The sequence below is a fragment of the Gopherus flavomarginatus genome, chromosome 7, assembly GCF_025201925.1.
Source record: "Gopherus flavomarginatus isolate rGopFla2 chromosome 7, rGopFla2.mat.asm, whole genome shotgun sequence".
NCBI lineage: Eukaryota > Metazoa > Chordata > Testudines > Testudinidae > Gopherus > Gopherus flavomarginatus.
In genome coordinates, this window is record NC_066623.1 from 103,253,531 (window position 1) to 103,265,626 (window position 12,096).

General features: G+C 44.7%; 1 non-coding gene across 1 annotated transcript; it reads left to right on the forward strand.

Moving 5' to 3' along the window:
• The first annotated feature begins 3,140 nt into the window (after window positions 1–3,140).
• Window positions 3,141–3,204, forward strand: LOC127056058 (small nucleolar RNA Z39). Its single transcript, XR_007775702.1, has one exon. It is a non-coding gene; the product is annotated as a small nucleolar RNA Z39 (small nucleolar RNA).
• Window positions 3,205–12,096: the final 8,892 nt, after the last annotated feature.

A 12,096-nucleotide genomic window follows, 5' to 3' on the forward strand; every position in this document is an offset into this window, starting at 1 on the left:
ATATGCAGAAAAAAATAGTTGTTATGGCACAGGTGGGCCGTGGAGTTTTTATAGCATGTTGGGGGAGCCTCAGGAAAAAAAAAAGGTTGAGAATCCCCAGTTTAAAGCATTAGCATGCCCCTTCTACAGACATGGAAACTGAGGCAGGAAACTTAACTCACTTTCTGAAACTTGCAAAGCAAATCAGCAGCATTTACAGCAGCCAAGCAGAGAACTTCATTGCAGCCTGTCCCAGGCTCTCATCATGGGACCATACACACTCTCTAGACCAGTGATACTCAGACCTCAGTGGTTCAGGAGCCAAATTAGCAATCAACATTAGAGCCACAGTAGAATGAAGTCATTGTTTCATTTACTATATATATAATTCTCACAGTAAAGTGACTGACCAAGCATTATTATTTTATCAACTACAATTGATTAATAATATAGTAAAAGCATCCTGATTGGTTAACAACTTAGAATGGTTAATAGTTAAATCACCCAGTGTTTTAATATCACGCGCTGCAAAGAGCCACAGGAGACACATTAAAGAGCCGCTTGCAGCTCATACTCCTCAGTCTGAGTATCACTGGTCTAGTTCCCTCTAAAAGTGTTTCCCTAAAAAACATAAGTTTACAAAAAAGCAAACTCATTTGAGAGTTGAAGGACAGCTATAGTACGAAATTATTTTTTGCATTTAAGATATTATTGGAGTGCCATAAAATCATAACCCTGTTGTAGTGAGGCGGCCTGGCTCCTAGGCGCCCCGGAGAATGAAGAGTCCAGCTGGAGGCTGGACTGGGCGGAGCTACGGAGCCCCGAGCCCGCCCAGCAAAGGGTCAAGCGCCAACCCGGAAGTATAAAGGCAGGGCCTCCGAGCTCAGTGAGGACCCAGCCATCAGAGGGGCTGGATGTCTGCGACCAAGCTCCCGCTGGGGAGGCCTGGCCGAGCCTGCCCCGCGCTTGCTACCTGGAGGAGGACTGGCCGAGCCTGCCCCGCTCCAGCTGCCCGGAGGTGGAACCGAACCTGGCCTGCGCGCGCTACCCCGACGAGGAGCCGAGCCTAACCTACCCCGGGAACCCGCTGAGCCCGCCCGTGGACACTCACCCTGAGGAGCCGATGGTGGTTGACCCTACGCTGACACCACGACGACCCAGGTCGGCCCTGAGGGGGAGTATGGAAGCAGCCCGGGGGCAGCCGACCCCAGGCAGGCTGCGGAGTTGCCGGAGCCAATGTCAGTGTGCTGCGGCCAGGATCCCCACTGACACAGCAGCAGACTGCCTGCTGCTGCTAGGGCCCCGGGCTGGGACGCAGTGGAGTGGGAGGGCCTGCGTCCCTCCTGCCACCCAACGTCTGGGTGGCAGCCTCCCCCTCTCCCTGGGCCTGAGGAGGCCAAAGCCGAGAATGGTTATTGCTCAGCCCTGCTTAAAGGCCTGAGCTTACTTGACTTTGCTGTGTTTGCTGCCCCGCTCTGAACCCAGGGCCTGGGCTGGACAGACTGAACTGCTTGCTCGGTGTAGTGAGGCGGCCTGGCTCCCAGGCGCCCCGGAGAACGAGGAGCCCCTCTCTCGACAGCAGACCCCCTTACACCTGTACAGCAAACTCTCACAACCAGCCTCAACAATGGTGGAAATCCAAGCCCACTCCAACCCATTTCACTCAAGTCTGTCAAATCCAGTCTAAAGGGAGCTGATCAAAGGCACAACAGAGAGTTAAGAGTTGGGCCTCCAACTCTCATTAGCTTTGATCTATTTGTGTTAATGGAAATCCCTCCCTCCCTCATTTACTAGGTGTTTGCATCCCACACATGTGACTTCAGACCCCATCCTGGTAGAAAGGAGCCAGCTCAGAAGGACCCCTGTCCCCCTTACTCCACAACAGGAGGGAAGGGAAATCTGAGTTTGCCCACTCTGAGGAGAGCGTGAAGCGAAACATTTTTTAGTTCCTCTGTCCCATGCAGATCAGCCTTACGCATTCCCTTCCCAGGCACTAATGGAGCTGCAGCATCTTAATGGCTCTAAGATAAGAATGAATTTGTTTTGCTTGTTGGCCCACTTTACAGTGCCATTAGCTTAAAAGTACTGAATTTCCATTACGAACTCCTGTGGGGGAGGGAGCAATGGGGGGGCCTGTCGAGTTTCCAGTACCTAAAAAGATACTCTGCTGAGCTCAGAGTGAAAATCCCTGTGATTTGCTCCACTCCCCTGCTGATAACACCATGCACAGAAGAAAGAAGTTAAGTCATTTGAGCTCTAAATATTCCTCAGTCATGTCATGTGAGTCACAGAACTCATCGCCCCCACCCCCCGTTTAAAGCATTTGAATGCTTCTTTCCTTTCATCTCTGTTGTTGTTTACCTAGCAATTCCCAGCAATGAAGCCACTGATGAGTATATTCCTGCTCAGTCACAAGATTCTGCTGTCTGTTTTCTGGATTAAGTTGTTTATCCTCTTGCTTAAACCATTGGCAAACCTATATACTGTTTATGTCAGGCCAAACTTTGCCATCTTCCAGTAACACGGTACGAGACGCCAAGCACAAAGACCTGTCTGGAAGAGTGGTGACAGTACTTGATCCGAGAGGTGATAGGCATGCCAAAGTACTGCAACCTTTCAGTTGACCACGTAATGACTATGTTTTGCCTTACTCCCAGGAGGTTCAACCATTTAGGCAACCTAGGCGGTTGCATAGGGCGCTAGGATTTTGGGGGCTGCATTTTCTTTGGCAGCGACTGCAGCAGCCGGATCTTCGTCCGCCCCGTTTGCTGCTGGCATTTAGGCGGAGGGAGCTGGGGCAGGGGAGCACGGGAAGGGCCACCTGCAGCAAGTAAGAGGAGGGGTGGCACACAGGGGAACTCCCCGCCCCAGCTGTCCCCTGCCCCGCCTCCTCTCTGAGCACGCCACGGCTGCTACACTTCTCCCGCCTCCCAGGCTTACGGCAACTAAGCTGATTGGTGCCGCAAGCCTGGGAGGTGGGAGAAGTGAAGCAGTGACGGCGTGCTCAGGGAGGAGGTGGAGCAGGGGTGAGCCTTTGGATGGCCTTTGCCTCCCCCCAGCAGGCTTCTGTCAGCAGCCATGATGGGATCGTACAGTCATAGGGGTGCAGTGTCCTTGTCATTCCTCTGCTTTTCTCTTCCCAAGCTGCTCCTGCTCCAGTGGTACAAATGATGTGAACACAATGGTATGAGAAAAGCAATGATACTGCAAATGCTTTCTGATGCACTTCAATTGAGCAATTATCTCGGCTTGGTTCTTGAACGCACAATGGATAGCTAGACATCCAACAAAGGAACTACACAGGAGCCTTTTAAACCAAAATGAAGGCTTTTAGAATTCATTGGCTGGTTTGATAGGGAAAAAATAACCTCAGGTGCTATTCTTTAAAAGCACATGAAAGAACTTTAATTCTGGGATTTTGAAAAACGAGAAAGTCTTAGGGGGCTGCTTCACACAAAAATGACTTTGTATTAAGAAATGTTAGTTTCTTAAATTTAGCGCTTTAAAGGATGCAAAGGAATTGGAAATCTAAACACATAGCATATCCCTCCATTCAGCCCAACCAACTAAAATATTTGGCTTCCATTTGCAACTACCCCAATCAAAAAACAGTTAGGTTTGAAAGAAAGTAAGTTTGAAGTGAAGGTTAAATTTATATTAGATATTTGTTAATTAGCTGGTAAATGAGTCACTCCCACAGACTGGCATATTCTGTGCTATTTAAAGCAAACATTGTTGTGTTAAATTAAACTGTGTCTGCAGCCAGAGAGTTGACTAAACAGTAACATTTCAAAGCTTAACTTATTCTTTTTTTTTTTTTTTACTGTTAAAAAGGCCAAGACTAAAATGCTCGCCTGGGCATTCATAGTCAGGGAAGGAAGAGAGACCTGTTAGCCTTTATGAAAGCGGCTTCCATTTATATGTACACCCACCAAAGTGCTCTCTGGTTACTTATGATAAGCCAGCTTGTGTTTTACTCATGCCTCACCCTTCTGTTTCTTGTTAGCATTCTCTCCTTTAATGGTCTTTCCACAAGAAAACTGTTGACCTAGATAAATAAGTCCAAAACCACATTTTCACCAGATTTGGTAAAAAGAAACTTATGAGTGTTTACACCATAGTTAAAATGGTTCCTTGACTTAATAAATATTAAAAAGGGAAGAAAAGGTGGGTCTTTCCAAAATTGTCCTGTTCTGTACACTCCTTCTGAAGTTCTGGGTACTGGCCACTGTCAAAAACAGGATACTGGGCTAAATGGACCATTGGTCTGACACAGTATGGCCATGCTAATGTTCTTAAAAGCAAAGAAAAATTCTCTTTGTGGCATGGTAGCATCTGCCAACCTTCTAGGTCTACTTTGTCCACATTAGGTCCCTGACTCCCTTGTGGACTACTGGGCTTGACCCACAAAAAGCATCCAATCACTCTTCTGCTTGGGATGGAACAGATATCTGAGGTACTACAACACATAGCTATCAATATTTGCATAGACAAATAAGCCCTGGTGTTTCTTAAGGGAAAACTGGCATATACAGGGATTCTAAGGTAACTTGAATTTGCTGGTCCTTTTCCTGGAGGTTCTAGAAATTGGAGAAGTCTTTTTCAGATGAAGAAATAAAGAAATTTATATTTGTTTGGCCAAATCCTTCCCACAGGAACACTCAAACAACCCAACTGGAGTTAAGGGAGAGGCTTGTCAGTAACCAAGGGCAAAGTCTGATCTCTCATTTTTCCTGATGCTGAGACCTCAGTAAATGTTGTCACCACAAGTGCATCGGAAACATGTGGCATGAGGGCTTCAGAGAAGGGTATCATCTTTCGACTTTCTTTGGGCCTAGATCTACAAGACTAGAGCCGTGAATAGAAGCAGGATGCCAGGTCTAAATTATCACCATTTGTGCAATGGCAAAATTAATGGGAACCAAAACTTGTTGTGAAGTAGCTTAGATCAACTGATCAAATGTGTCACAGGAAGTTAATTTATTTTTAAAACAAACTCAAGCAGAAAGAAAAAATCCAACTCTGCACAACTCAATTTTCTCCTGCTTTACTGCTAATGAAACATAATTTCCTTCTCTCCACTCCACAAAAATGACAATTTGCAACTGGACTTCCATAAATTCCATGTCACATCATTCTTCCTCCCCAATGTGATGGGGGTTGGTGGTATCAGCCTCCATTAACAGCATAGTCTCATGACTGATGCAGTAGGCTAGTATTCAGGAAATCTAGGTTCAATTCCTAGCTCTGTCACTAGCCTGAGGTAGTCACTTACCTCCTAGTGCCTCAGTTTCCCTGTCTGTAAAATGAGAATAATGATACTTGGCCTCCTTTGTTAAAGGTCTTTGAGAGCTATGAACCTAGGTATTATTATAGTGGTACTCCCTCTACCACATCACATTGAGCTCTAATTTGCTCAGAAAAGCACAAATTTGTCTGCAGCTGTATTCTATGATCACTCATTTTTATATGAGCCCCAGGTCAAGAGTGCTTGTAGTGTCAAGGGTAAAAGTTAATTTTTCACTTGTGAAAGCCTAAATCAGGTCATTTTGTTTCCTTTGCATGTGGAGGAATATAGCCTATGGAGCATACAGTTCAAAGAGGGTGCAGGATGAACTAATACAAGAGAAGTTCAGGCTTTAAGGTTTTGTCTTACAGTGTGAAACTGAATATGTGTCTCTTCAAGGAAGTAACAGCTTTCCATTTTTAAGTCAAGTTTGGCCAAAGGCAACTGCTTCTTCTTAACACAGTTTGGTCATTCATCAATGTTTGTATTTCTGCTACGTTAAGCTTGGCAGCTCAGTTTGTTATATAATGATCACGTGGGCGGCTTCCTTCCCCCTCCATTGCCCCCTACACACACACACACACACACACACACACTTTTATTTCCAATTTAATGTTAAAGAAAAACACAAAAGAAAACACTACTGAATCTCATAATCAACGTCTTTCAGGAAATGCTTTTGGAAGTTACATCACTGCATTGGAACCATAGACAGAGCTGTCCCTTGAAATTTGCTTTTCACCTGATATTCAGGAGATATTTTCCTCTCCTTCATCTCTCTTACTTTCCAGCTCCAGTTCTAATGTTTAATACAGGCAATAGCTTTGAAGCCTTTCCAAATGAAAATGCCAGAAGCACCCAGGTTTTCCAGGGAGCCTGCCAACTCCAGCAATCATTAATTTTAGGTGCTAATTTTAAAGTTGATCGTTTTTGTTTCTTGAACTTCAAAGGTGAGTCCAGTGAATTAGCTAGGATTTGCAAAAAAGTAGAAAATCATTTTTAAAATGTTCCTTTGCAAAAGAATATTATTTTTATTTCAAGGAATGCAGATTTCCCCTTTGTAGCCTATATAAATGTTGTTGAAGAGCTCCATGCCAAATACTTGTTTTGTCTCAAAGAAATCTTGAAACTGTGAAATAAATCAGACTGGGCTATAAAGTGTTTTCATGTGTTTCACTGGTGGCACTGAAGCTTTTAAAAGTGAAGTGTGCACATAATGCGTGTGCAGTGCAATTATATTTTTCAGTTATAAAGCACAATTTATTAGATTAACTAAAGTGCCCAATTTCAGTTTATTTCTATCAGATATTACACAGCCATTTGCCTGAAATTTCTAGGGCATAATTTTGACAGTTTTCCCACTCGTCGGCACATTAAAAACAGCTGTGGGTCTGGACAAATGACTTTAGCAGAACCTACTGAAAGTATCTTTTTTCCCCCTTCTGAGCCCAGCAGAAGAAACTTGGAGTTCATTATGGTAGTTTAATTATGATTCAGTAAGGATGTCCTTCAGTGAAATCCATGGCTCCATAAACAACATGTTCTGTCATATTATATGTCTTCTATTTCAGTTTTAAAGTCACAAACCCATGTGCTTCTCATTTGAGTTTTTGGACCCCCTGCTAAACTTATAAACATAAAGGAATGGTAGCAAAGAACCATCAGCAGCTTGGAGTGTGTATAGTCTCATATTCTGGCTTGTGGAGGGAAGTTTACTGGTTTCCTAAAAGAGAACATTCAAAGCGAAATTGGGCTGATTTAGATGTTGGTATGAGATATAGCCTCAGTCTGATATGGGTTAGCAAATGTATAACAAATGCATTCGCCCTGAGTCTCTTACATTGTTTTAAAGTGAAAACAGCTGAAGGCTCTTGGCTTATTCTCCTTTGCAGCAGAAGGTTTGGGACACGTCAGAGAAAAGTTCTGCAGCACTGCAAGCAATTAAAATGGGTATTTTTTGTGTTTGTTTTTTTTCCACTTTATCAAAGCCCAGAAACTAGGAGAGACAAAAGATTTGCAGGCAAATGGGAACAAAATCTTTCAACATATTTTAGCTTGTGTTAATTTTACTGTGGTTAAATGCATGAGGAGGTTTCTTCTTCCCCCACCATCTCCTATTATTTGTCCACTAAAGAAATGCAAGTTCTTCCTTAATGTCTTCTCTTAGCTTTAGTGCTCTGTTGTGGCTTTTAGATTCTGACCCAATAAAACACTTAATCATGTGCTTAAGTTAAGCAGGTGACTTTCTCCATTGACTTCCAGGCCAGTCTAGAAGTTTATTGGCATTATCAGTTTCTACTTTTTATTTATTAACTCCAGTGAGTTTGAGTTCAGTACCCAGTAAGACAAAAGTGCCATTATAATTGTTTACTTATTATATCTAGGGCCCTACCAAATTCATGGCCATGAAAAACACACCAGGGACTGTGAAATCTGGTCTCCCCCTATGAAATCTGGTGTTTTCTGTGCTTTTATCCTATACTAGCATTTCTCAAACTGCAGTCTGCATACTCCTGTGTGTCCCCGAGGGCGCTTGAGGGGGTCTGCGGGCCCCACTGATCAACTTCCCCCCCTTCAGAGGTGCAGCAGGGGTAAGGGAGGCTCCCTGCCTGCCCTGACTCTGCTTTACTCCCAGAAGCTGTGGTGGAACAGGGGGCAGGCCAGGGAGTCACCACGCGCTGCTCCCGCCCCGAGGTCCAACTTCGCAACTCCCACTGGCTGGGAGCTGTAGGGGGTGCCTGTGAGCAGGTGCAGCACCATGACCCTCCTGCCTAGGAGCCACTGCCAGAGAGATGTGCCAGTCGCTTTTGGGAGCTGACACAGGTAAGCATCGCGCCCCTCACCCTCTCCCACATCCCAAACCCCTACCCCAGAGCCCACATCCCCTCTGGCACTTCAACCCCCTGCCCCAGCCTGGTGAAAGTGAGTGAGGGTGCGGGAAAGCAAGCGAGGAAGGGAGTGAGCAGGGGGTGGGAAGAGGTGGGGCGGGGTGGGGTCTTGAGGAAAGGAGTGGAGTGGAGGCAAGGCCTGAGGCTGAGTGGGGGGACTTGGGGGTCCCAGAAAAATTTTAAATCAAAATGGGGGTGCTCAGGTTGTTGAAGTTTGAGAACCACTGACCTATACTATACAGGTTTCACAGAGGAGACCAGCATTTCCCAAATTGGATATCCTGACCCAAAAGGGAGTTGCAGGGAGGTTACAATGTTATTTTAGAGGGGTCATGGTATTGCCAGACAGTGGTGGCTGCTGACTGAGGGCCCAGCTCTGCAGGCAGCAGTGCAGAATTAATGGTGGCAATACCATACCCTGCCATCCTTACTTCTGCACTGCTGCTGGCAACAGCACTGCCTTCAGAGCTGGGCTCGCAGCCAACAGCCACAGCTCTCCAGCAGCCCAGCTCTGAAGGCAGCACCACCACCAGCAGCAGCGCAGAAGTAAGGGTAGCAGAACACAACCCCCCTACAATAACCTTGTGACCCCACACAACACCTTTTTGGGTCAGCACCCCTACAATTATAACTCCTTGAAATTTAAGATTTAAATAGCTGAAATCATGACATTTTAAAAAGTCCTATGATCATGAAATTGACCAAAGTGGACCATGAATTTGGTAGGGCCTAATTATATCACATGTAATATATTGCAATATACTGTGGACAGCTAGCATATTAAAATGCTTCCATAATATGATTCTCTTTCTGTTGTGAATACAGATGGGTAGATACCTGAAGAAAGTATCTGTGAACATTTGTTTGAATAAATACTAGGAATTCACTTTGAATGTGCATCACTCTTCTTTGATGAACACTTCTTTTTCTCAAGCATGTTTGCAAAAAGTGAAGGTCTTGTGAATAGTCATGCAACTCCATATTCACAGGAAATTTCATGCCCATAGAGTTCACATAGCTGTCTTGTAATCTCGTTGGTTTCCTTTCACCTGCGTATTACAATTTCAAATCCCCAGTCCGGGAGCAGAACTTACAGAAACTTACCAGGAACAATAAATAGTCAAATGTAGTTGACGAGAAGCAATTATGTGAATGAACCTCAGTCTACAGGAATGTCAAATGTCAAATCATTCGAGTGACAAACAAATTAATCAGAATCAAATACAATTTGTAGATAAGTCCCAAACAAAAATAGTGGAAATTCCGGCTGAAATTTTCAGTGAGTCCTACTGATTTCTGTTGACAACTAGGTTTTGGAAAAAAGCAATGAGTCAATTGAGCCACTAGATCCTGGGATACAGATTCGTCTGACGAGGTGGGTACTCACCCACGAAAGCTTATGCTCCAATACGTCTGTTAGTCTATAAGGTGCCACAGGACTCTTGGTCGCTTTTTACAGATCCCGACTAACACGGCTACTCCTCTGATATTTGAGATTCTCCAAGGGAGGCTAGTGGAAACCAAACATGACAATTAAGGATACTGGTATTTATTATTTGTATTATGGTAGCACCTAGGAGCTAGTCACAGGCCAAGACCCCACTGTGCCAGGCACTGTACAAGCGCAGAACAAAAAGCGCCCAGGAGCTTATAGTCTGAGTATATTGGAATTTGCACTTGGACAAGGGCCAACCACAGGTACTTTCTATTTCTCCTGCTGACACAGACATTGTGAGCAATTAGTAATCTGTACGCAGTACGCTGAACATGTACTAGGCTGACAACTTTATCTAAAGTATTGCACTCACTAGCTGTGCTTCCTTGGCCTGTAGGGTGGCATGAAAAAATAAAGAACTACCAGATTAATCAGGGACCTTGCATTTGCCTCCAAAGGCTTGATAAGCGGCTGATCTGTCCCATATGGAGCCCAGCCATTAAGACTGGCAGGGATGGTCTCTTCACACATGTGCTTTCCATTTCTTCTTCTTTGGGTTGCTGTTCCAGCTGGTAAGCAGGCAACCAGCAAGCTGATGCAGACTGACATCTCCACTCCCACTGTTAGCATACGCGTCTCGCTTCAGCATGGAATCAGAGAGGCAATAAGACAGTAAAATGGGGATAGGATTCAGACACACAGTGAGGCCTGGCTCACGCCTCCAAGGGTCTGAGACACAGCAAAAACAAATGTATGGTTCTGCAGGTGAACAGTGAGGCAGACTCCACTGAATGGGGAGGGGAAGTGATCAGAAAGAGTCATCTAATCCTTCCAGAGAGCCCGAGAAAGAGAGACAGACATAAAACTCCCCCAAAAGGCCAGGTGTTAGTCCCACAAAGCCAAACAATGACGACATCTCCTGCGGCAGCATGAGAATTTGTTACATGCCAAGTTGCTGGATAAGTACTCTCTAGTTTCAGAATCCCATTTATGGTATTTAGGCTGTAAAATCCTTCCAGACCATATAGGATCCAAGGGTGTTACTCTAGAGGGGTTTGGGATGTGCTATATCTTTCCATTATTTGCATCCTACACACTAGGATTTTCAGATTTGAGGGAGAGGATGTCTTAAAGATATCACGGTGCAGGAAAATATTTCTTTTCTATATCAACAGATGGATAATATAGAGCCCATAGCTCAGTGTAAACAGGGGGGTCAGCAGGATGGATACCTGCCCGGAGTAATGTCTTTCACACAGCTTTCAATGGTTAGGTGTAGATCAACACTAGCTCTACCATGGATGCACAAGGTGGGGGAAAGGATCCAGGGACTTTCCTCTCTTGCACATAAACCAACCACAATCCCAATCTTTGAATTCCCTGACTCAGTGGAAGATTTGCCATTGACTTCAGTGGAAGGAGGCTTGATTCTTTCCACACAGGATAAGTGCAAATCCCATTGGCTTCCTCATATCCTGTGGTGGGAGAACTGGTCACCTCATCTATAGCACATGAGAGAGAGAGAGAGAGAATATATTATGTAATGCAGAGCAATTTATTATTTAAAAAATGCTCTCTGTACTGTGTTGCTACTGAAATGAGGGATAGATGAGAGTATAAAAAAGCTTTTCTTCCCTTTTGTCCTTGGATTTGTAGTGTGCCCCAAGCTGTTGGAAACATCTCAAATTAAAGCATTAACATTTGCTGCTGAAGTAACTATCAGCTTTACGGAACTTGCTTGTGCTGATATCAGCTCAGTCAGAACTAAACTCCTGAAGACCAGCCCTGGGCCCAGGGTAAACCAAGCACTGAATTTTCTGGAGGTGGTCACATTGCCATTTGCTCTGAGAGGCACTAAAATGTTGCCTAAAACTCCAGAATAAGAATAGTGGTTGACATTCCTCTGTCATGATAGAACAAAGGCAAAGCCTGCTTGTGCAGGAGACGGACCTTTCTTGGGGTGGCCCAAAGCTCTGGAAAGAAATCTCATGGGATTTAAGAACCACCACAAAGATCAGCACCTTTTGTTCCCAGTGCAAAGCGTGCTTTGTCAACCTGGCCTTCACTAACATAAACACATAGTACATTGCACTTCCAAAAAGAAAAATCCCACATGCAATTCCACCATCAAGACAAAGAAAGAAAGGAAGGAAAGAACTACAGGGTACAGATGCTGCTACACTTCTAAGTTGAGAATTCAAAGGGGTTTAAGGCATTTAGGTGCCCAACTCCTGTTGACTTTCAATGAGAATTTGGTAACTAACTCCATTAGGCCAGTTTGAAAATCGGAGCCGTAGCTTACTGCACTAGTGGAAGGCATTCATGATGCCACAATGATGAGCACAGTAGAAGAACCTGAACAGGACAAAGTAGAACAGAAATATTCTCCAACAGCAGGACACACAACTCTTACGGACTTCAATGGAACTAACACATCTCCTGTGGTTTGGAAAGAGGAATCCCAACATCCTTCCCTACCAATTACAAGCATAGCATTCATTTCAAAT